The sequence below is a fragment of the Marmota flaviventris genome, chromosome 6, assembly GCF_047511675.1.
Source record: "Marmota flaviventris isolate mMarFla1 chromosome 6, mMarFla1.hap1, whole genome shotgun sequence".
NCBI classification, from domain to species: Eukaryota; Metazoa; Chordata; class Mammalia; order Rodentia; family Sciuridae; genus Marmota; species Marmota flaviventris.
In genome coordinates, this window is record NC_092503.1 from 57,970,063 (window position 1) to 57,993,918 (window position 23,856).

Below are 23,856 nucleotides of genomic sequence, written 5' to 3' on the forward strand. Positions count from 1 at the left end.
TGATATAATGAGAGCAACTAAGAACAGAGCAGGGAGGAAGAGCAGGAGGAAAAGAGTAACATTAAACAGAGACACGAGGTGAGAGGGAAAAGGAGAGAAAAGGGAAATTGCATGGAAATGAAGGGAGACCCTCATTGTTACACAAAATTACATATAAGAGGTTGTGAGGGGAATGGGGAAAAAAACAAGGAGAGAAATGAATTGTAGTAGATGGGGTAGAGAGAGAAGATGGGAGGGGAGGGGAGGGGGGATAATAGAGGATAGGAAAGGTAGTAGAATACAACAGTCACGAATATGGCATCATGTAAAAATGTGGATGTGTAACCGATGTGATTCTGCAATCTGTAATTGGGGTAAAAATGGGAGTTCATAACCCACTTGAATCTAATGTATGAAATATGATATGTCAAGAGCTTTGTAATGTTTTGAACAACCAATAAAAAAATAAATAAATAAAATGACAAGAGTCACAAAAAAAAATATGGTATGTCGGAACGACCTTGAGCCCTCAAAAGCGAGGCGGCGGGTTCTCTTGAGGCTGGGTGTCCTCTGCGGTGCTCAAGGAGGCTGAGCTCTGTCCTCTGAACCCCATTGGTCAGACCTGCTCACATCTCAGCATTTCTCCAGGACCGACCTACCCCAGGATGGACTGGAACACAGCACATTCACCTGTCACCAAACCGCCATTCTGGTTTCAAGGCTGTATCTCTTCACTGGACTAGCGAGAGGGCTGTCAGTGTTTTGCTCCTGGGCCTGCTTCCAGCTGAATATTTGAATCCTTGCTCTGCAATGGACTACTCCTTGGCTGCAGTCCTCACTCTTCATAGTCACTGGGGCCTTGGACAAGTTGTCACTGACTATGTTCATGGGGATGCATCGCAGAAAGCTGCCAAGGCAGGTCTTTTGGCACTCTCAGCTTTAACCTTTGCTGGTCTTTGTTTTTTCAACTATCATGACGTGGGCATCTGCAAAGCTGTTGCCATGCTGTGGAAGCTTTGACCTTTTTGTCTTGAGAATTGATTGTATGCCTCTGCCTCTGTTCTGTCATTTAACTCACAATAAGGAGGAAATAACAGAAAGTTTATTGGTGGACAAACCTTCTTCTAATTACATGGTTATTTTAGAATTTAATTGTTGAGGAAGAGGTTTGAGAGGAAATGTATTCAAGAAATTATGAGACCCAGTTCTGCATTCTGGTGAGTTAATGGGGTTGTCTTCAAGTACATGAGACAGTATGACTAAACTTTACATATGAGCTTTTGCTTTTGTCAGTCTCTTAAAGAGAATTTAGCTTTATTATTATCAGTATATGATCATTTCTGCATTTGTCTTGGAAATAATGGACAAAGGGAAAGACTGTTAATTCATGACTTTGCAAAAATTAGATAGTGTTTACTTTTGGAAACTTCCCTGTCTGTTTAGTTGATACCAGCTACTGATGGTTTTATGTCCTAGGGAAACTTTAAAATTAGGAGATGCTAAAATCTCAAATTACAGATTTCTATATCCTAGGAAGGAAAGATTGGAGAGCTTCTGAATTTAGAGCTGCTCAAGTTAGAGAAAGAAGTCTTCCTTGTAGACATATCAGAATATTAAAAATTCCAAACAGATGTAATTCTCCAATGTGTTTTACTTGTCCTAAAATAATCTGTCCACAAATATAATACTAAAAATAATAAATTACTTTCCCACTGTGGGAATTGGTAATAAGAAAATGTATTCCATGAAAAGAAAATTTAAAAATTAAATAAAATGTTATACAATAAAAAATATATAGTATGTAACATTTATTGACTTTTTTTTTTTTGGTACCAGGTATTGAACCCAGGTGTGCTTAACCACTGAGCCACATCCTCAGCTCTTTTTATATTACATTTAGGGACAGAATCTTGCTGATTTTCTTAGGGCCTCAGTTGCTGAGGCTGGCTTTGAATTTATGACCCTGCTGCCTCAGCTTCCAGAACCACTGGGATTACAGACGTGCACTACCACGCCCTGCACATTTACTGATTTTTCACCACACTGTGCTAGTCACCCTGAAACTAAAGAATAAACAAACACTTTTCACAATTCTGCATGAATGGGCAGTAGAAGATGGTTTTCAACATAATGTCTCAATACTGTGACTATCTACAACCCCAAATTTTTAAACCACTCCTCTTAAGCAACTAGAGGACTGATTTAAAAATAAGAGGCATAAAAATGAAACCTCTAGCTCATATTTATTTATTTATTTATTTTTAGTTGTAGATGGACACAATACCTTTATTTTATTTATTTTTATGAGGTGCTGAGGATGGAACCCAGTGTCTCCCATGTACTAGGCAAGTGCTATACCATTGAACTACAATCCCAGCCCCTCCAGCTCATATTTTAAAGTAAGGATTCAAATGGTTCCCAAATAAGGATAAACATAAGATGTCTACTGACACTATTTTTTAACAAACAGCAAGAAAAACCCACATGGGACTTGCAAAGAAGTGGTAGAACAAAAACGATAGAATAAAGGATATAGATTACAAATGAAGGGCACACTTTGGAACAATAAAATTTTATGTAATTGTTTCAATTCTCAAGAAGACTGGAGAAGATATAGCCTTGGCAAAACAAAAAAAAAAAGAATGTTAAATAACTTCAACTCTATTTCTAATTATCCATATAATCTATACAAAAACAAACAGCAACATCAATAAAACACTTCAAGAATCTCTTTCTTGTTGGGTGTGGTGGCACACACCTATAATCCCAGCTACTTGGAAGGTGAGTCAGGAGGATTGCAAGTTTAAGATCAGCCTCTGTGGGACACTGTCTGAAAAAAAAAGAAAAAATGATGGGAGTACAGGTAATGTAAGAAACAGGCTACTTAACCTCAGCTAATCCAGTGTGGAAGAGATCTCTGAGTCTACCTATGAAAGTATCTAATAGCTTAAAAAATTCCATTATTTCATTTTAGACTCTGATGAAAACAATGCTAGTCAGCTGAGTCAAGTGTGTGCATTCCTTCCTCAACCCCAGACATCTTCCTAATGGTTCATTAAGCAGCTAATTAGGTTTACAATACTCTCAGCCACAGGATTACAAATCCCACCCAGTGGACATACCTTTGGCATGTTTTTTGCTCTTGGTGATTCTCACTGTTTTGCTATTCAGAGGCAGTACAAAAAAGATTTTTGTATTCTACAAAAGTTTATACTTTAGGCAGCCTGTCAATGCACTGATTTTGGTCTGCTTTGTTGAATATACTTCAAAAGAGGAGTAATGCTGGGCACAGTGATTCACACCTGTAATCCCAGTAACAGGAAATGCTGAGGCAGGAAGATTGCAAGTTGAAGGACAGCCTCAGCAATTTAGGGAGACTCTGTATCAATAAAAAGGGAGAAAGGGTTGAGGGATGCAGCTCAGGGTAACCTGTGCCCCTGGGGTCTATCCCAGTGTGTGTGTGTGTGTGTGTGTGTGTGTGTATGAGCGACGTGGTAATTCCACAGCTTAAATCTAAAAGAGTCCCAATGGAGTGGCTTGTGTCTCTAGTTCCAGCTACTCAGGAAGCTGAGACAGGAAGATCACTTGAGCCCAGGAGTTCAAAGCCAACCAGGAAAAAAAGCAAGACCCAGTCTCAAAAATAAAACAAAAAGTAAATGAAGAAACTCACTACAGTTGATGGGTAAGTGTCAAAACAGTGAAACAGACAGCACACCTAAGGTCAGATGATGATGTGTAGTTCTTTTGTGAGAAGGAATACTTTATTCTCATGGCCTAAAGAAAATTCCAATACATAGATTCAAAATCCACTTATTTGGCTCTTAAGATGATAGAGTATTGTCATGGCCCTCTTATGTAGAATTTTTGCCCTGGTTCTGTTTTGAAAAAATACTAGTTTGTGGATAGCCACAACTTACAAAATGGCTATTTAAAATGGAATTTTTATTCTTGTTATAAGAATATTCACAATATTGGGTTTACTCTGTTATTTTATAAATACATTATTTTATATACTTCAAACAAACATTTTGTTTGATTTCTGGAACTTTTTTAATCATAAATCATTGTCTTAAAATAAGAAAAAATTAAACTGACATCATATTGTCTGGATTACAGTTCATAAGTGCTGACATCTAGTGGTTGTTGCTAGTCTTTTGATAGCAGACTATCTAGGTTGTCTGTGACTTATATCACAATATGTAGTTTGAAAAAGATTTATCTCAGAGACTAATATAATATTCCCATGTCTTGGGCATGTAATAAATTTTATGTACTTTTTTCCCTCTAAAAATGTATTTATTTTAAAATTTAGGGAATTTATTTCTCCTTATAAACCCCTATGAATTTTAAAATAATTTTGTTAAGAATTCTGAAAACTTTGAGGCTGGGGCTGGGGCTCAGTGGTGGAGCACTTACTGTGCACATATGAGGTACTGGGTTCAATCCTCAGCACCACATAAAAATAAAATAAAGGTATTGTGTCTCCATCTACAACTAAAAAAAATACATATTTAAAAAAATAATTCTGAAACCTTAGAATTAAAGCAGAGTTCTTTTCTCCACTCCTCCATCCTCTTCCTCCTCCTTCTTTTCTTCTTTTTCAATTTAGGACTGGATATCAAACCCAGGACCTAACATATACTAGAGAAGCACACTGTCAGTGAGCTACATCTGAGCCTCAAATGCAGAGTTCTCAAAGTTATTTTCCTCTACAAGTATGACAGTCACAAGTGCAGTATTTTCCCATCATAACTTCCTGCTGTATGCATATAATTTTAAGTTTTTCTTTTTTGTCTGTTTATGAAAGCAGATAGCATCACTGGATATCCATGATGCTTAAATTTAATATGGTTTCATGGGAGATTAAATCTAGTACCATTGTGGTGATTAGAAAACTTTGGAATGAAAACATATACTTATTAGGTATGTGCTTTCCTAAGGACACAAAATGAATTCTCATGAACCTTATTGAGAAGTTTTAGGATAAGGAAAACAAATATGCCATTGAATAATTGCAATTTAGTGTGATAGATTATATGAGCTATGATAAAGGATAGCAGGGGGAAAAGAACAAAAAAAGGAGATTATTGGAGAGATGAGCAAAATACGTCACATGGGTGTAATCCCTGAACAAGAATTTGGAGTTATCCAGTTGACAAAAGAGAGGAAGTCTGGACACTCACTTATTTATTAACCATCCAATAAATATTTATTGAGCACCTGCTGTCATGAGCCATCCGTGGACTGTGTGTGGACTCTGTTGCCCATAGTAGCCTCCTGAGGTGATAAGTCTGGCACTGGGAACTCCCTGGAGCACTCTCCTCAGGAATTGACCACCTGATGCAGGTGAACTTCCCCCTCAAGCTCTGCCTAAGATCCCACACAGCACCTGAGATGGGTATGACATGCCAAGATGTCAATCAACCTACTGACTGCAAGACATCACAAAGGAAGACTCCACCTTGAAACCTTACCCCTACCTTTGATGTACCCCCTTAAATAAAATACTGGAGCCATTTTGTCTAGTTCAATTTGTCTAGTTCAAGAACCCATGTGGTGGCTGGGGATATAGCTTAGTTGGTGGAGTCTTTCCTCTCATGCAAAAGGCCTGGGTTCAATCCCCAGCATCACGAAAACAAAAAAATAAAATAAAATAAAAAACCTATGTGGACTAGATCTATCAGGGGCTTCATTTTTGTAAATATATTTCTGAGTGTTTGTGTTTTAATATTTGTTAATTATTTGTGATATTAAGATTTAAGGTGGCTATTTAGGGTGGCTTGGATTCCTCTGGTCAGAAGAACCCCCCAATGAGACGCTGGCTGTCCTCTCCCCGAAAACCTACTCTATACCTAGTGGAGTACAGAATGTGCAGAGGGTGGAGATGTAAATGGCATTTTCGGAGTATGTTGCTAGTAAAGCAGCAACTAGAAGAAACTGGGGAAGCAGGAGAAAATGAAGGTGTGCAGTCAGAAAAGACAAATCCTATATCCACCACACTTACTTGCTGTATAAACTTAAGCAAATAACAAACATTAAATATCACATGCCCCATCTGTACAATGGGAGGAAAAACTGTTTCATAGGTGATTGTGCAAGTTAAATGAACCAATATACATGAAAGTTCCTCTGATGGTTTCAAGACTAAAATATTATATTCATCAGCTTTTGCTATATAAAAGCTAAAGAAATATTTGTAACATTTATTTTCAAGCTCACTGGTTTTCAGACCAATTTCAGATCAGCCGATCTAGGCTTGATTTGAGTAGGAGATTCTGCTTCCAGCTGTGGATTTAGCCCACTTATATCATTCTGGGCTCAAGCTGTAGAGATACAGGCTACCAGGGCATGGTCTTCTCATGGTGATGCCAAAAGCACAAATGTAACCATGCAAACCTCTCCTCATGTCACATTCCTAATATCCCACCAATCAAAGCAACTAGATGGCCAATGACTTTGTGCCTCTCTAGAGCCATGATCTATCTGGGTATAAATGTATATACTACTGAGGGGAATAAGATTTGGCAGTAATTTGTTTTGCTATATCTTTTATTACAGGGGTCTTATATGCCATCCTAAGGAGCTTGAATTTCATCCTGAAGGCAATGGAGAAAGACATGGTCAAATCTGTGATTTTAGCCTCTCATGGTGATACATGCCTGTAATCCCAGCTACTTAAGTAGCTGAGGCAGTAAGATTACAAGTTCGAGGACAGCCTAGGCAATTTAGCGAGATGCTGTCTCAAAATAAAATTTTAAAAGGTCTGGGAATGTAACTCAGTGGTAGTGTGCTTGCCTAGCATGCAGAGGCCCTAAATTTAATCCCTAGTATCACAATAAACTGAATCTGAGATTCTAGAATGCTCGTTCTTCTTATGCCACAGAGGGTGAAACTGAAAAGGGAAGAGACTAAAAACAAAAATGCCAGTTGCAGTAATTTCTTGGTCTACAGATGACAAAAATCTGAACTGGCAATACTCTTTTTTCCTGCGTGGATGTAAGAAACTCTATTAAAATAAAACAAGAGGAGCAGTCCAATAAGGTTTAATCCTGGATCTCCATACTGAAGGATTTATTAGTTTTATTTTATTTGCCTTTTTTATTAGGTTATTGAATAAATCTGATCAGAGCAGTTCTTCCTTTTGACTTGAAAACTAGAATTAATCTTAAATCATATAAACCAATGTCTGATAAATAAAGAAAGTGAAGCTCAATCCGACATGTGTAAGAGGCACATCTTATACTGGCTTGTGAAGGTTGGTAGTCAAATTTTCAGGAATTTTGTGAATCTGTTGATTTACCCAGCCATCATTAAAAATCAGTTAGATGGGCTGGGGTTATGGCTCAGCGGTAGAGCACTTACTTGCCTAGCATATGTGAGGCACTGGGTTCGATCCTCAATACCACATAAAAATAAGTAAAATAAAAGTATGGTGTCCATCTACAACTAAAAATATTTTTAAAAATCAATTATATAAACTTCCAATGAAATAAGTTATTCTAAAAATAAAGGATAACCACTTCTGCTTTCAGCCAAGATGAAGTAACAAGAAATGGATTTACTTGCCCAGTTGGAAAAAAAGAAAATTTCAAAAAAATCTGGAGGTGCTGATGTTGCCATACAATTTCTGAAGCTGTTCTTGATGAGTCCATTCATACAATGATAAACATGGAAAATGCCTCTCTTTCTCACTTACATCAAGCTATGTCCCTTTTGCTCCCAGGGTGCCATATAAAGTGTTCCTTGGATTTCTTTTAGTAATCCTCTCCTTGAGGATTCCAAGACAAATCAGTGAAGCTGAGTCAGTACCTAAGACACACAATTTACTCTTTGATCCATCTTTTGTCTCAGGTTTATGGTTAGGGGAAATGTCCAGGTGTGGGAGATTGGAGGGGAAAAAAAAGAAAAGTAGGTCCAGACATGTCTAAATGCTGGTTTTGACTCAATAGGAGCTATTGTGGTATTCAAGCTTGGGGTAGCTTTCCATTTTTCCTCTGGTGGTAAGAACTGGTCTTAAACTTTCTTTGACCTAATTTTCTCCACAAGGATAAGTCTGGGCAGTACATTTGGAGCCAGACTTTGGTTACCTAAGGAAATTGAAACAAGTGTCAAATCAGTCATTTCAGGATATCCTGTAACAGAGTAGCCAACAGCTTGCAGAGCAACATGCCCAAGTTTTATCTTGACTCCTATGACACCTACCTCACCCATGATTCTCCATCCATGAAAAAGACACCCTGTGTAGTAGGAAACACAACAAGAATGTGAAAGACTACTATCAGAAATGGGCAGATAGCAAGCTGTGAGCCCAGCTAACTAAACAATGGCAGCATTTCAACAAGGAAGGAAGGAAGGATATCTCTTACTCTATTCTCTGCTCCTCATCTCCCTCCCACCTCTCCTCAGTTTACTGAGTCCTTCCTATTCTGGTATGATACCAGCACCATATATGGTGGTGGGGCGTGGGGCGGGGAGGGAAGGTTATAAAAAGAGCAAACCTGGCCCCTGAATCTCTCTGGCTTCTTGTCCCATCAGGTGACTGCTCTCTTCGTCTCATATGCACTCTCAGCATGATGCCATCTAGCATGTTGTGATGTAGCCAAGGAAGCCCTCAGCAGGGGCTGAACTGAGGGGATCGCATGATCATAGACATTCAACCTCTAAAACTATGAGTTAAATATACCTCTATTCTTTATACATGATCCAGCTTCAGTAATTTATTATAATAATAGAAAAAAGACTAAGATAATCAGTTTTGTATTACTTGTTCTACTTTGCCAAGAGACCATGGTACTGTGATTCTGAGTGATTTCTAAAAGCATGAAAAAGAAGATTTACTCCCTCTTCCTATCAAAAAGAGAATAGTTTGGGAAGAACTAGTAGGACCAAAAAAATGCAGTTATTTGTTATATGAAATATGAAAAAAAATTGTCAACTCTTTTAGTTTAAAAAGTGTTGATTCATATTGTCTAATATCTTAGCTTCCTATATTTACTTAACCAATGAGAAAAGAGTAATTACATAGATTTTTAAATCCCATTAAGCTATTTCCTTAAATGATATACCAATGTGTATATTTTATGTTCTCTCTCTGTTACTGAATCTGGTATTTATATTTTTGTGGATCTCAAATGAAGGTTCAGAAGGATGCATGTGAAAAGGTAGGAAGAATGTAAAATAACTCTTCTTCCTTCTTTTGGATAACTTTAGTGTAAACTAAGGAATATGTACCAGTATGAGGTAACAGGAGAAAATGGAGGCACTGAGGGGTTAAATGTCTTAACTTCCCTTAAGGCAGAAATGAACTGAGTCTGTGTTTCTTGACTCCTGCATTAGCAAATCTCTGTCTGCTGCTTAACTTATGACTGCATATTATCTACTCAAATCATAGTCTCATATTATCTATCAAAGCAATCTGATAAATGCTGTAGGGGAACATCTATGTTGCATTTTGATATTTGTTCACGACTGCTGTCCATGTAGTTGCAGAAGATTTTCATGTTTAGGGTCTTTGTAGAAAGACACAAAAGCATTACAGGACAGTAGTGAGCATTTTGACAAATCATAACCCTCTAGGAACGCAATTTTGTGACAGTGTTGTTGTTTTTTTTTGTTTGTTTGTTTGTTTTTTTAATATCTCTTGTAATTCTCCAGAGGCAGAATGCTGGCAAGTACAGGAAAATTTAAAACTCTGGAGGTTTAAAACATACTTGTAACTCTTCTATCAAATGATTTAGTTCAGGCAGGGGTTTTATAGAGCTCAATTCTAATATTAGACAAATCAGTCCACTTATCTCTAGCTGACCTATTTGTTCATCCATCCAAGTCATTATCATAATCTCTCTATAGCTTCTGTGTTCTGTAAGATAATTAGCACATATGGAATCCATTTGTTGTGGGCAGTACAACCTGCTTGACGATAAGTTTAATTAACCTAAATATTACATTTATGAAAACATTTTTCCTCCAAGACAAGTGGCCGGTAATTAAATAAAACAAGTAAGATGTACCTTGATGATAGTAGTCAGGCAAACGCAAAACCCTCCTCATTCCAGGTGTGTATTCTGTTCTATACAGCAATGCTAGAGACCTCTTTGCTACATCATTGAGTATATCCAGTATTTTATGGAGGTCTATCCAGATGGCTGTGCAGTGATGATGTCTACTCAACCATTATACTATATTAGCGCCTTCATGTATTTTTAAATGATATTTGAAAACTGTGTTCACAAAATAGGAACTGTGTACTGCAGGAAATATACAAATGCATGTATTTATGTATTTATTATATATACATATTTTGCATATTCATGATTACATATGAAAATATGTATTTCCCATACATAAATATATATGCACATCTATATATTTTTACCATATGATATAGAAGGCCAGTTTTCTTCTTTAGGATTGCTGCTTAAACAGCTTTGACATGAGCAGGAAAGTTAAGGAGGGTAGTAAACACTTCACTTGAGTTTTTCAGTAGCCTTTCTTTTTCTTTTCACATTTTTTATTGTGCCTTATAGTTACACATAATGATGGGATTTGTTGTTACATGTTTGTACATGCACACAACATAACAATATAATTAGACCAATATCACTTTCACTCCCCAGAACTTCCCCCTCAGTAACTCTTTTAAGTTCACTTCTACAAACATAACTGCTCATATGGAATGGAAAAATCACATGATTTTCCAAGAGACAGAATAACATTAGTTGTCAAAGAAACCAAAATATGGATGGTATGGCCATACCTTTCTCTTGAGGAAAGATATATCATATCTTCTTTAGCAAGATATTTATATTTTCCTGGTTCCAATATGTGACCTCACCCCAAAACTGTTTTGGGGTCAAGCAATTCTAATTTTCCTCTAAACGTTTTCCTTGCAGGAGATAACAAATTATGTGTCCTGTGGGCCAAATCTAGCTTTGTCATCTATTTTCAGAGAGAACCACAAAGTAAGAATGTTTTTACATTTTTAAATTCTTTTTTTTTTAATTTGTTTTTTGTACCAGGGATTGTTGTTAAAATAAATAAATAAATAACATGACTTGGGATGTAGCTCAGAGGTATCAGTGGTAGAGTGCTTGCTTAGTTTGTCAAAGCCCTGGGTTTAAGCCCAGCACTTCAAACACAAAATAAAACAAAAACAAAGGAGAATATTTGACTAAAACAAAGCCTAAATAAACTCTTTACTATCTAGGCCTCTACAGAAAAAGCTTCTCAATGCCTCTTCTAGGAGTTGACTTAAAAATTCTTACTCACTGTACACTTGCTTTGTCCCTTCTAAAGAGATGGTCCTTTATTTAAAATATTTTAAAGGATAATATGAGGCTTACCTTCTTGCCCTAAGTAAGAGATAATTTTCTTCCCAAGTGAAAAAACTTTTCCCTATAGGTAGGCATTGTGGCACACACCTAGCCACTCAGGAGGCTGAGGCAAGAGAATCACAAGTTCAAGGCCAGCCTCAGCAACTTAATGAGACCCTGTCTCAAAATTTAAAAAAAAAAAAATGAGAAGGAAAAAAATGAAAAGATCTGGGGATGGAGTTCAGTGGTAAAGCACCCTGCGTTCAATTCCCAGTACCATTCCCAAACAAAACAACAACAACAACAACAAAAAATTTTTTTTCTCTATAAACAATGCTTATTTGTCCATTTCACCCAACTGTAGGAAGGCTCTTTTCCATTTCGGATAAATCCAAGATACAAATTTGTGGGAAGCCGTTCTCGCATGTGATTGGGCACCTCCCTGACTGGGTGTGAGGCGTTCTGGCCAAGCTGTGTCAGAACTAATCCCCACCCTTTTTAGGTGCAAGAGCCCTTCCGTGTGGGGGTGTGACTGACCATTGACCCTGAGACCAATCACTGACCCTGACCTTGGAATGCTGGCCCCCTCGACCTTCATTGGATGGAATTTCCCCCTGAATTTCTTGTTCCCCAATAAAGGCCACTCACTCTCTAGCATGCTCCTTTCTCTCTCTCCTGCTAGTCTCTTGTGTAAACCTCGCTACCCCACCAGTGGCTCAAGGCAGGAGTGGAGAAGGGCCGTCTCTGAACTGGTCAAGAAAAAGATAAATTGAGTTATGTGTCTTTATTTTGATCTCACTAGTTAACTATGCTTAGGACCTCTAGTATGAAGCTAGTGTGCTGGTTGCGTGGCAGAGAAATTCTCAACTTAGGGGCTGGGGCTGTGGCTCAGCAGTAGTGCACTTGCCTGGCATGTGTGAGGCAATGGGTTCGATTCTCAGTTGTTGATAAAGGTTTATCAACAACTAAAAAAAAATATTAAAAAAAACTTAAAAAAAAAGGAAATTCTCAACTTATATGCACATTTACACATGCATACACACAAATACACATGCTTGTGGTTTTCTCCCTAAAGCAAGTCCTTTTAAGGTTTTTTTTAAATATTTATTTTTTAGTTGTAGTTGGATACAATAACTTTATTTATTTTTATGTGGTGCTGAGGATTGAACCCATGGCCTTGCACATGCTAAGCAAGCATTCTACCACTGAGCCACAACCCTAGACCCTTTGTAAGGTTTTTTTTTTTTTTGGTTGGTAGGTTGGTAGGCTTTTTGTCCTGAGAGATTAAAAAAAAAAGTTAAAGTGAAATAACATTATAAGATGAAGATGGGACTAATCATGTCAGTGCACATTGCTTTTCTGCTCATCAACTACCTTACTCTTCTTTTTATTGTTTCTTTTTATCTTCTCTGGGTTAGTGCAAAGGAATTGGTGGTGAATTAAAATATTTGCTTTCAAATGTCAAGGCCATGACAGCTTCAGAGGACCTGAGCCATGGGTGAAATCAATAGCACCTGTACAATCCTGTTCATACCTCTGAGCACTGCAAATTTGTCAGCTCTTATCTGTCCACAGCAGGATTACCGCTTAAACTATGATCTCACTGTTATTGGCATCATTGAGTGGCTTGTAGGTTTGAACCAATTTAAATTGAATTCAGTTCTAAGGGTAGAAAGATCTTGTTCTAGTTGCCTGCTCCTGTACTTGAAAGTGCTGTTTCTTGCCAGGCATGGTGGAGCAGGCATGTAATACGAGTTGTTAAGAAGGCTGAGTCAGGAGGATCTCAAGTTCAAAACTAGCCTCAGCAATTTAGCGAGATCCTCTCTCAAAATATAAAATTGAAAGGGCTGGGGACGTGGCTCAGTAGTTAAGTGCCCATTAGTTCAATTCCCTATACCCCACCAAAAAAAAAAAAAAGTGTTTCTTGTTCTCAAGTCTGGATCCCTTCCCTTTCCTATTTTATTTATACTTCATTTATACCCTACTCTTTCCTTTGTCCTTAGATTTAACTTTTTCTTTCCCTGAGTATGATCCCCAAATATCTATTTTTGGATTTTATGGCCTTTATCATGACTCTGCCTGAGCTCTATGGATACCAGATTAGCCTTGGAACCTTGCCTGTGTCTTCAATTTTAGCTTCTCTGATACAAATTCTTTTCTGTATTTTTTGTCTATACAGTGAGATTGTTGCAGGAGGTGAATATCCATGTACACTGTCCATGGTTCTGAATCACCATTGAGCTGAAACATTGTTTTGTGTTGTGATCTGCCCATACTCCTATCATCCTGCTCTCCAGCCTGGTTCACAGTCCTGGCCTCCGAATTCTATTCTGCTACACCAAACAAGATCACTATTTAAGGATGCAAATGGCCTGTAGGAAAATGCTCTGTGGAGGCAATAAAATAGTGAACTGGGTCTGTGGCTGCCACATGATTATATTTTCATATAACCAAATGATGCCTAAAACCAAAGACCACAGCTTGAAAGAAAATGTTATGTGTGGATGCGACTTTTAGATCTTTTTATCCTAAATTTTGTTTTCTGATCTCTTCTATTTTACTTTTTAACTGCTGGTGCACACTAAGTGCTTTATACACAAACTATCATTATAGTTCTTTGCAGAGGATTTTTATATTCTTTTATTATTTCAGGGACAGAGAAAATCTAAGGAAATTATATTTAAGTAAGTTTGCTACAGATAGCAAACTTACTTAAATAAGAAATAAGCTTATTTAAAATAAGCAATCAAGTTATTAATAGAAGATGATTTTTCTTTCTTTTCCACAAGTTGCCCTGACTGGCCTCAAGCAAGCACCTGGCCTCAAGTGATCCTCTTGCCTCAGCCTTTCAAGTAGCTGGGATTGCAGCTACTCACTACCATGCCAGGGTAAAGTTGTTGAGAATGGTAAATGGATCAGAATCTAGATATTCACATCTTCTTTATCTTCAGAAAAAAAAAAGACGGACATAAAGAGAATAAAGTTATATAAGAGGAGAAAGTAAAGTTTCATTTTAGGCAAACAAGGTTGGCCATAATTTGATAATCATTGAAACTGCATTATAGAGGGGCTGGGGTTGTAGCTTAGTGGTAGACCACTTGTATCACACACGTGAGGCACTGAGTTTGATCCTCAGCATCACATAAAAATAAATAAAATAAAGACATAAAAAGACTTATTTGTTAAAAAAAAAAAAGAAAGAAACTGCATTATAGATACTTTGAAGTTCCTTATGTACATATTTGCTCCATGTTTGTACATGTTTGGAAAACTCCATAAAAAAGGTTTCAAAAGTTGCTTTAAATCATTGGAGGAAAAGATTAATGAATTAAATTATACTACATCTATACAATAAAATACCAGATACAAGCTGGGGATTAGCTCAATGGTAGAGTGTATTCATAACCTGCTCAAGGCTCTGGGCTCAATCCCCAGAATATCTCTCTCTCTCTCTCTCTCTCTCACACACACACACACACACACACACACACACACAGAGTCAGTTACATATTAAAATTACTTCTAGACTGTTTTATATAATGATGCTTATAGTATAATTGTTTCATAGTAACATAGTTATTAAGAGCACCAAAAATTCTATTTAGCTAGGGTCAAATCCCACTCTACTACTACTATATGATATTGTCTTTTTTTTAAATTTGCAAGATTAATAATACAATCTGGGATTAAAAAATAAAACATTTTAAAAATGCAGAGATAAATAAAGTATAAAGAGCTGTGTGTGTTTTTTTTCATTCAATGTAATGGCCCTCCTTAGAAGTAATATCATTATCAGTTTTGTAGTGTTGGGGCTCAAAAATATGGCATCTTGTCATGTGTGGTATTTTAAGATGAAGAAAATGAGGAAAGTTCAGAAGTGGGAAGGTCATTCCTAGACCTTTTTGACCTTTCTTTCCCTGAGGTGGACCATACAAAATCTCTCTAACCTACCTTCCCTGATAGTCATAAACCCTCATCCCAGAGGAGTTCTCCCTATACTCCAGGCCAAGGAGAATCTGAACAGATAGGAGTTGTTAAATGTCTTCCAGTTTATCATCATTAGATCATATACCTTTCTCCTCCAACTCTACACCTGCATGACTATCCATAAAACACACATTATTTCCCTGAGTTTTTGGATCTTCATTTTTGAAGGATCATACATATGTAAAATAAATTTATGGGGATTTTCTTTTGTTAATTGGTCTTATAGGGATATCAGCCAAGAACCTTGCAATGAGTGAAGAAGAGATATTCTTATTTTTTTCTACTACAGTGGGCACTATCCCTGTAAAACCTTTTTTAAAAATATGAATTAATATTGATGTGTTAATGTAGAAATACTTGGTTCTATTAATGGCATATGTGTTTACATATTTTGTAATGTTTTTCTGCCTACTTATTTATTTATATTGGGGTGCTTTGCAGGACATGCAACTAAATCAATCAGGGTCATTCCAAGTGAATTTGGGCTGACTAAATAAAGACACAAATACAGAAAGTATCTTTTTCTTAGGGTTCAGTGACCGCTCCTCAGCCATAGCTCCCACAAGGGGGCAAGGCAGGCAAGAAAGAGAAGGAGCATGCCTATAACATGGGTTTTATTAATGGAGGGAGCTAATCCATGGAATATTCTATCCAAAAAAGGGCAGAAAGGTAGGATTACAACAAACAGGTGAGTATAATTCAACCCCTCAGGTGATGCCCACTCCCAGAGCTGCAACTTTCTTATCCGAGCAGAGGTAAAGTCCAGTTGCATTGCGGGGTAAAATACCAGTCCAATAGCTCTTACTCAGGACTTAAAGGTGTGTGCATAGCTCCTGGTCAGGGTGGCCCCAACAGTGCTTTACCATTGAGCTACCTCCCTAGCCCTTGTTATTTCTTATTTTGAGATGGGGTCTCATTAAGTTGCCCAGTCTGGCCTTGAACTTGCAATCTTCCTACCTCAGCTGGGACTGCAGGTACATGCCACCATGCCTGGCTTTCCAACTGATTTTTTAAAAAAATATTTATTTGTTTATTTATTTTTTTAGTTCTCGGCGGACACAACATCTCTGTTTGTATGTGGTGCTGAGGATCGAACCCGGGCCGCACGCATGCCAGGCGAGCGCGCTACAGCTTGAGCCACATCCCCAGCCCCTCCAACTGATTTTTAATCTTATTATATTTGGAAGATGGTAATAGTCATTAAATAGGAATTTGCTTCCTCTATTTAAAATATCTACTTCATCTGGGTATGGTGGTACACTCCTATAGTCCTAGCAACTTGGGAGGCTTCAGGCAAGAGGATCACAAGCTTGAGGCCAATCTCAGTAACTTAGCGAGACCCTGTCTCAAAAAAAAAAAAAAAGAGCTGGGTTGTAGCGCAGAAGTAGAGCACCTCTGGGCTCAAACCCCAGTATTAATTAATTAATTTAAAAAAATACCTACTTAAGGCTTGGGGATATACTGCAGTGGTATAATTCTTGCCTAGCATGTGCCCTAAGCTCTGGGTTGGATCCCCAGCTCTAAAAACAAAACAAAACCTATTTCTTTTAAGAGTAGATCTGTTGTCTCATTATTCTAATGACAATATTTGAGCCTTCCTGTGTCCTGTTATAGAAAATAAAACAAAGGATACAATTTCAAAGATAAAAGAAAATATTTGTCATCTGTCATTACCACAGGCAGTAGTGATTTGGAAATAGTTCTCTAGATTTTACAGTCATGATTCAGAGCTACTGGCCTCATTATTTATAGCCTCACGTGAAGAATCAAGTAACTTTATTTTGGGTCATCCATGTTCTCGAAGCTGCCTGTCAGTTGACCCTGTTGCTTTTATTGAGCAATTACTGCAGTTACAGCACTGGCAAGTACATAAACAATTAGATCTGATTTGATTAACAATAGTGACAGCACAAAGCCACTCCATAATATTGACATGTCAAAACCTTAAAACATTTATTTTGAGACAGGGTCTCACTAAATTTCCCAGGCTTCCTAAGTGGCTGGGATTACAAGAGTATGCATCACTGCAACCTTTCAACACATTGACTTTTTTTTTTTTGTATCAAGAATTGAACTCGGGCTGGGGATGTGGTTCAAGCGGTAGCGCGCTCGCCTGGCATGCGTGCGGCCCGGGTTCGATCCTCAGCACCACATACAAAGAAAGATGTTGTGTCCGCTGAAAACTAAAAAAAAATATATTAAAAAATTCTCTCTCTCTCACTCTCTCTCTCTCACTCTCTCTTTAAAAAAAAAAAAAAAAAAAGAATTGAACTCTTGGGCTGGGGATGTGGCTCAAGTGGTAGCGCGCCCATGCCTGGCATGCGTACGGCCCGGGTTCGATCCTCAGCACCACATACAAACAAAGATGTTGTGTCCGCCGAAAACTAAAAAATAAATATTAAAAAAAAAAATCACTTGGTGAGGCACATGGACAGTAAACTAACCTCTATATGGTAACATATGTATGCAAAATAGACTCCAGACAGACAGTGGGCCCTAACTCATGTAGAGATGAGCTTAGTCTTGAAGAAAGAGTGGTAGTTAAGATAAATGAGATTGGAAGAACATTCCAGGGAGACGCACCTTATGGGTATAGCTGTGATGTGTGAATGCAGGATATAGTTGGAGAACAAGTATTTTTTCACCATTGGAGTCAAGGTTCATATAGCAGAATATTGGAAGATGGTCAGGCTGAAAATGGGATGGGTCAAAATGGCTTTTTATGTCATTTCACTAATCTGAAGTTGATTCTGAATGGAATGAAGACTACCATTGACAGATTTTAAATTGGGGAACAATGTGATTTAATAGTAGAAAGATTTCTGGGTAGGAGTATAACCAAAAGCTCAGTAGTTGCGCCCAGTGCCAATTAATGCCAATTTAATAATGAGAACACAGTTTTGAGAAAAAAAAAAAGAAAAAGAAGTTTTATTGCTTTAGCAAAGGAGAAACACTCCGGTCCTAAAGGCTGAGTCTCTCCATCAGGAGGGACGGGGTGGGGGATGGGGTTTAAAGGAACTCTTCAAGGGTTACATTCCATTTGTGCTCTGGTGGGGTGCGGGGTCCCAGGGCACCCTGGTGGCCTGTTACGATTCACTTGTTAATTTGGGAGACATTTACTTCCCAGCTCCTCAGCAGGCATCTCCTTCCTGTAGTGGGTGTGTTCAAGGGCAATTAACTATGGGAAGAAACACTAACTCTGTCTTCCTAATCTTGTTAGGGAGGGGGAGAGGGGAGAAGAGAGAGGAAAAAAATGTTCTTTTAAAAAATAAGCCTTAGAGCAATGAGGGGTATATTCAGAAGGTGAAGGGACTACTGTTATAGGAGCAGCATGAAAGATTGATTGCAAGGGATGAGGCTGGCTCAGGGGAATCACACAGGATACTACAGCTATTATCCAAAGAGGCATTGATGAGGGTCCAATTGTTGTCATGGTGATAAAGACAGAAATTAGAGGTTAGATACAAAATGCTTAATAGGGGTAGTGGGGGCTGGGTTTGTGGCTCAATGGTAGAGCGCTTGCCTAGCATGTGTGAGGCACCACATCAAAATAAATAAAATAAAAGCATTGTGTCCACATACAACTAAAAATATTTTTTAAAAAAATAGGGATAGAGGAAGCAAAGAACCTTGAGAACTTATCAGATGTAGGGGTGAACAATTCGAAGATGATGCCATGATTTCCAGCTTATGCATTTGGATGAATGTAAATAAAGATTGGTATAAGTAATATAGAGTAACAAAATAATGGACTTTGTTTTTTGTGGTGGCCCAGCATTTCAACTCCCTTTCTTTTTGGGGGCAACTCTCCATATTATGAGTTTTAGCTCTTGTCAGAGGTCACTTCCCACTATAGAAACTGAAAATCAGACTCACTTTCCTAGCTTCCTTTGCAGCTAGGATAGAACTACCTCTAGATTCGGCTGATTAGATGTTCTGGCTCCAGAGTTTGAATTGGAACCAATGATATAAATAATCCACTCTTGTGGTAGCAGTGACAGTGAAGCCAGATTTAAAATTAGGTAGTCAGTGTAGTTAGGTAAATCGGGTCTAATATCGAGTGAAATCTAAAATGGAGGCCGTGTGGAGAATGACTCGGGAAAACACAGGACAACTCATGGAATGTTAATGAAGTCCCAAAAGGCCCTAGGCCAAAGTCCACCTCAAAGAAATGTTAATGAACAGCCCCCATCAAAAAGGTGCTGACTCAGAAGTCCTTCCTGACCAGATTACTTTTTGGCCCACCTGTGTCCCACCCCTCGGGCCTTCCAACCCACATTCCATCACCAAACCTATAAAAGGGGAACACATTTGCCCGCCAACTGGATTCCACCTCTTGGGTCCCCTTCTTCCTCCGGGAGAAGTCTTTTCTGCTGTCCTTTAATAAACTTCTAATTTCTACTCTGACCTTGCCTCGGCGTGCTCTCTGGTGTTATTCTTCAACATTGGGGAAGCAAGGACTCGTCACCGGTCAACAGCGGTAACAACAGTAATAGCCTTTCTGCTGTGTTGCTGTCAGCAGCTAACAGCTGGTAGCCTCTGTGTGGTTGTGGTGCTTGGCATTCACCATCAGTACTGTCACGTGGTTTGTGTGGAGTGATCCTGGTTGTCACCCCAACTGCTCTCCAGATTCCAAACTTGGCTGTCTAGGCTTTCTAGTGACTCCCCTTCAGTTTTAATCAGTCAGAGTAAGTTCCTCATGCTTGCAACTAGGTCTCTGATGGATATTAGCAAAGTTAGAGGGTGAAGTCATGTGCTGCTGTGGAGAAAATATTACTGTGTTTTTGTATGGCCAGAACTTTGTGAACAAATTTTACTGAAACTTGGTTCTAACAAGCCCTGAAAGGTGATTTCTGACTAACTAGATAGAGAACTCCAGAAAGATTTACCTAGGGAGGCACAAGTTTACAGTTCAGTGGGGGCTGAGAGCAAGGACTCCAGGCATCCCCTGGGTTATAAAGCTAGAGACAATGGTCTTATCTTTCCTAAGAGACATGTTTACTTGAGAATTCAGTATTCTTTCAATCCATCTCCAAAGAGATTTCAGTAAGGAAGAGACAGAGAGCTGTAACTCTTTCTTTTACATTTTTCTCTCTTTTTCAGCATTCTTTTCCAAAAACACAAGATTTGCATTTGTAGTGTTTGCCTTTTGTTACATTATCCCAGTGGAAAGAATCAGGGGATGGGGAGCCATACAATTGTTATTTGCTTTTAAGTTAATAATTGGTCTTTACTTCAGGAACCTCATGTGTGCATTTAAGATAATATCAATTAATATGGCTAGATAGGAGGGAATAGTGAATATGTCCATGAATCTGGGGATATCAATGGGCTGAAGGCAGCAGTTTTCGAGACATAATAGAGGAAGGATAAGGATATTGAAAATTTGAAGTAGTGACAACAGATTAAAAACTGGTGGCACTAAGAAAAAGTTGTACTGTGTTTTGGTTTGGATGTGAGGTGTCCCCCAAAAGCTCATGTGTGAGAGAATGCAAGAAAGTTAGGAGGAAAAATGATTGGGTTGTGAGAGTCTTAACCCAATCAATAAATTAATCCCATGATAGGGATTAACTGAGTGCTCTGAAGTGGTGGGTGTGGCTGGAGGAGGTGGGAATTGGGGACCTGGCTTTGGGGTATATATTTGTATCAGGCAAGTGGATATCTCTCTCTCTGCTTTCTGATCACCATGTGAGCTGCTTCCCTCTACCACACTCTTCCTCCATGATATTCTGCCTTACCTCTAGCCCTGAGGAATGGACCCGGCCTTCTATGCACTAAGACCTCTGAAACCATGAGCCCTCAAATAAACTTTTCCTCTTTTACAATTGTTCTGGTTGGGTCATTTAGTCACAGCAGTGAAAAAGCTGACTAAAACATACTGGTAGAGGACTGATAGCTGGGGAGAAACTAACAAAGAACTGAGAGCTTGAGACCTGTAAAACATACATCCCTGGGGACAGGTTCTAAACCACTAATCAGTACATTAGAATATGAACAAATTTCCCCTTAACCTCATTTATGTTAATAAATATTTTTGTTCCTGTACTTGCCAGGTACTGTGCATGGTCCTGAGGAGGTTACTGGTTTAACAAAAATACACACCCCAGTGAAGCTTCCAAGATAAAAAAAAAAAAAAGTTCTAGAGGGCTGGGAATGTAGATGAGGATGAGTGGTAAAGTGCTTGCTTAGCTCTTGTGAGGTTCTGAATTCAATTCCCAGCACTGCAGGAAAAAATAGTTCTGGGGATGGATACTTGTGGAGTGCCGCAGTCCGGCTGCAGCAAAATAACCGGGGAGTGACGAGCAACTTGTGGAGATTCATACAGCAGGAGTGGGAGCCCTTTATTGAAGGACAGGAGCAGTATTTATACATTCCACACAGCTTATCTAATTAGCATAAACTAGATACATCAGTCAACCAATAAGGAATCTCCACACTTAATAGCTCGCTTTTGTTACTTCTCAAACCACTCCCTCTGGCATTTTGCCAGGCACCATCCAGACTTGTTTACGAACTCTAACATTCCCCTGGCAAAATGCCAGGTGTTATTTTGACTTGTTTACAGACTCTAACAGTGGAGAGTGGTGACTTGGCCCTTGGTCTGTGACTGTCTCTGGGCTATGGCTGCTGGGAACTGCTCTGGGAACTTCCTGTGTCAAGGTGCAGGACAAGAATGCCCAGTTGCAAGGTACAGAACTATCAGTCTTGACCCTGAGTACCTCGTGATCCTTTTGCAGCCCAGCTACTGGGGATAGAGAATTATGAGCATAGTAAGATAACTATAATTTCTTACAAGCACATTGATGTTCAAGACTGACTGCTTTGAAGAAACTTTTTCACAGAAAGGCTTTTGATGATAAAACCTATATAATAAATGTGCTGAGCTAGCTCAGGGTCATTGTTCCTCCATTAAAGGATGGTGTCCCATCTGGTCCCAGCTTTCTCTCTATAAGTGTTTTTCTTTCTTAATCCCCTGTTTCCCCTTGATGGTTTCTCAGGTTTGGCTGTGCAGGTCACAGCAGATAGTGGTGACAGTTGCACAATAATGATCTGGTAAACTTACATTATGTGAGTTTCACCACAATTTTTTTTTTTAATAAAAGGACCTCTCTGATAAGGAGAAATTGGAACAGAAGGAAGTGAAGAAGTGAGCCATGTGGACATCTGAGAAGCTCAAGAAGAGATTGACAGGATAATGGTAGCTCCCCCAATTACTAGAACATAGTTAACCCCAATTCAGATTCAGGGAAGCTGGGAACAGTGGCTCGCACCTGTAATTCCAGCAGCTTGGGAGGCTGAGGCAGGAGGATCATGAGTTCAAACCAGCCTCAGCAACAGCAAGGTGCTAAGCAACTCAGTGAAACCCTGTCTCTAAATAAAATATAAAATAGCACTGGGATGTGGCTCAGTGGTTGAGTGCCCCTGAGTTCAATCCCCACTACTTCTCCCCCTCCGCCTCAAAAAAAAGATTCAGGGAAATAAAAATTATAAAAGTGTTTACAAATTTTTTGTACCTTTGTTCAAATTAAATTCCAGAAGTGTGCTTTGAATTCTGCAAAGGCCACTCTTCTATGTTGGGAGAATCTGTTTCCCACTTAGGACCCTCAGGTCTCTTTGTCCTGGGAATAATAAACACGTTTAATGTATGTTGGCTGCTTTTTTGTGGCTCATGAGCCAGGGTACTTACACTGAGTGTTGTATCTATGAAAGTGGGAGAGGTGGTGGAGAAAGAAGAGGATTTCACCATCAAATATTCAGTGGAAGAGAATGCCAGAATTAACTAGCAGTGATGTGAATTAGGTTAATATGACAACAGCATCAAGTCCTCATTATTGGAGACAGTCTCAGCACATGGCAATCACAGAAGAGCCTCAGAAGGAAACACATGCCTTCAAACAGGTAGGTCAATCTAAAAAGCCATGTTCAGTTCTTTTCACCTTAGCCTTGCTTGGGGTCTGAACCCTGTATGTACTTCATGGATAAGCCAGAGATATGGCCAAATTTAAATGCAAAATTGGGGTTCTCCTGTTTGGGCTTATCTTTTCAGAATTTCCCTACAAACTTTGTAGGAGTTGTTTTCCTGTTTGAGCTAGTGAAACGGTGATTTTTCTACTTTAATTGTAACTATCTAATGCCAACTGGGATCTGACCCACTTCCTGCAAGAATAAGAAATTCACCTGTTGTCCCTTCTTTCAAATGTTGACTCCCATTTAGTTTTTGCCTGCTTTGTTCCTTTTCCAGTGCCTTCAGGTAGTTACTTTTAACATTTTTTCCAGAAGGTTTTTATTTTTTATTTTTGAGAGGATCTTGTTTCAATAGGAATGTAAAGGTCGGGCGAACATCGGAGGAAAAGACCACCAAGAGACTGTCTCATGCAACAGCAAAGGGTTTATTGGGGGTCCAGCATGCTGGGGCTCAGAGCTCACTTCAGAGGAGCAAAGAACAAAGAGCCCCGGGAACAACTTGAGCAGAGCTTATATACATTCTTTGGAGGGGGCAGGGACTTTACATACATCATAGCATCCTTTAGCAAATCATCACATACCACGGGAAAATCAAATAACAACTCTAAAACAT

The 23,856-nt window shown here is 38.7% G+C and overlaps 1 pseudogene; it reads left to right on the forward strand.

The window, feature by feature from the left end:
- Nucleotides 1–481: 481 nt before the first annotated feature.
- LOC114086898 (succinate dehydrogenase [ubiquinone] cytochrome b small subunit, mitochondrial pseudogene) lies at nt 482–1,033 on the forward strand (annotated as a pseudogene).
- Nucleotides 1,034–23,856: the final 22,823 nt, after the last annotated feature.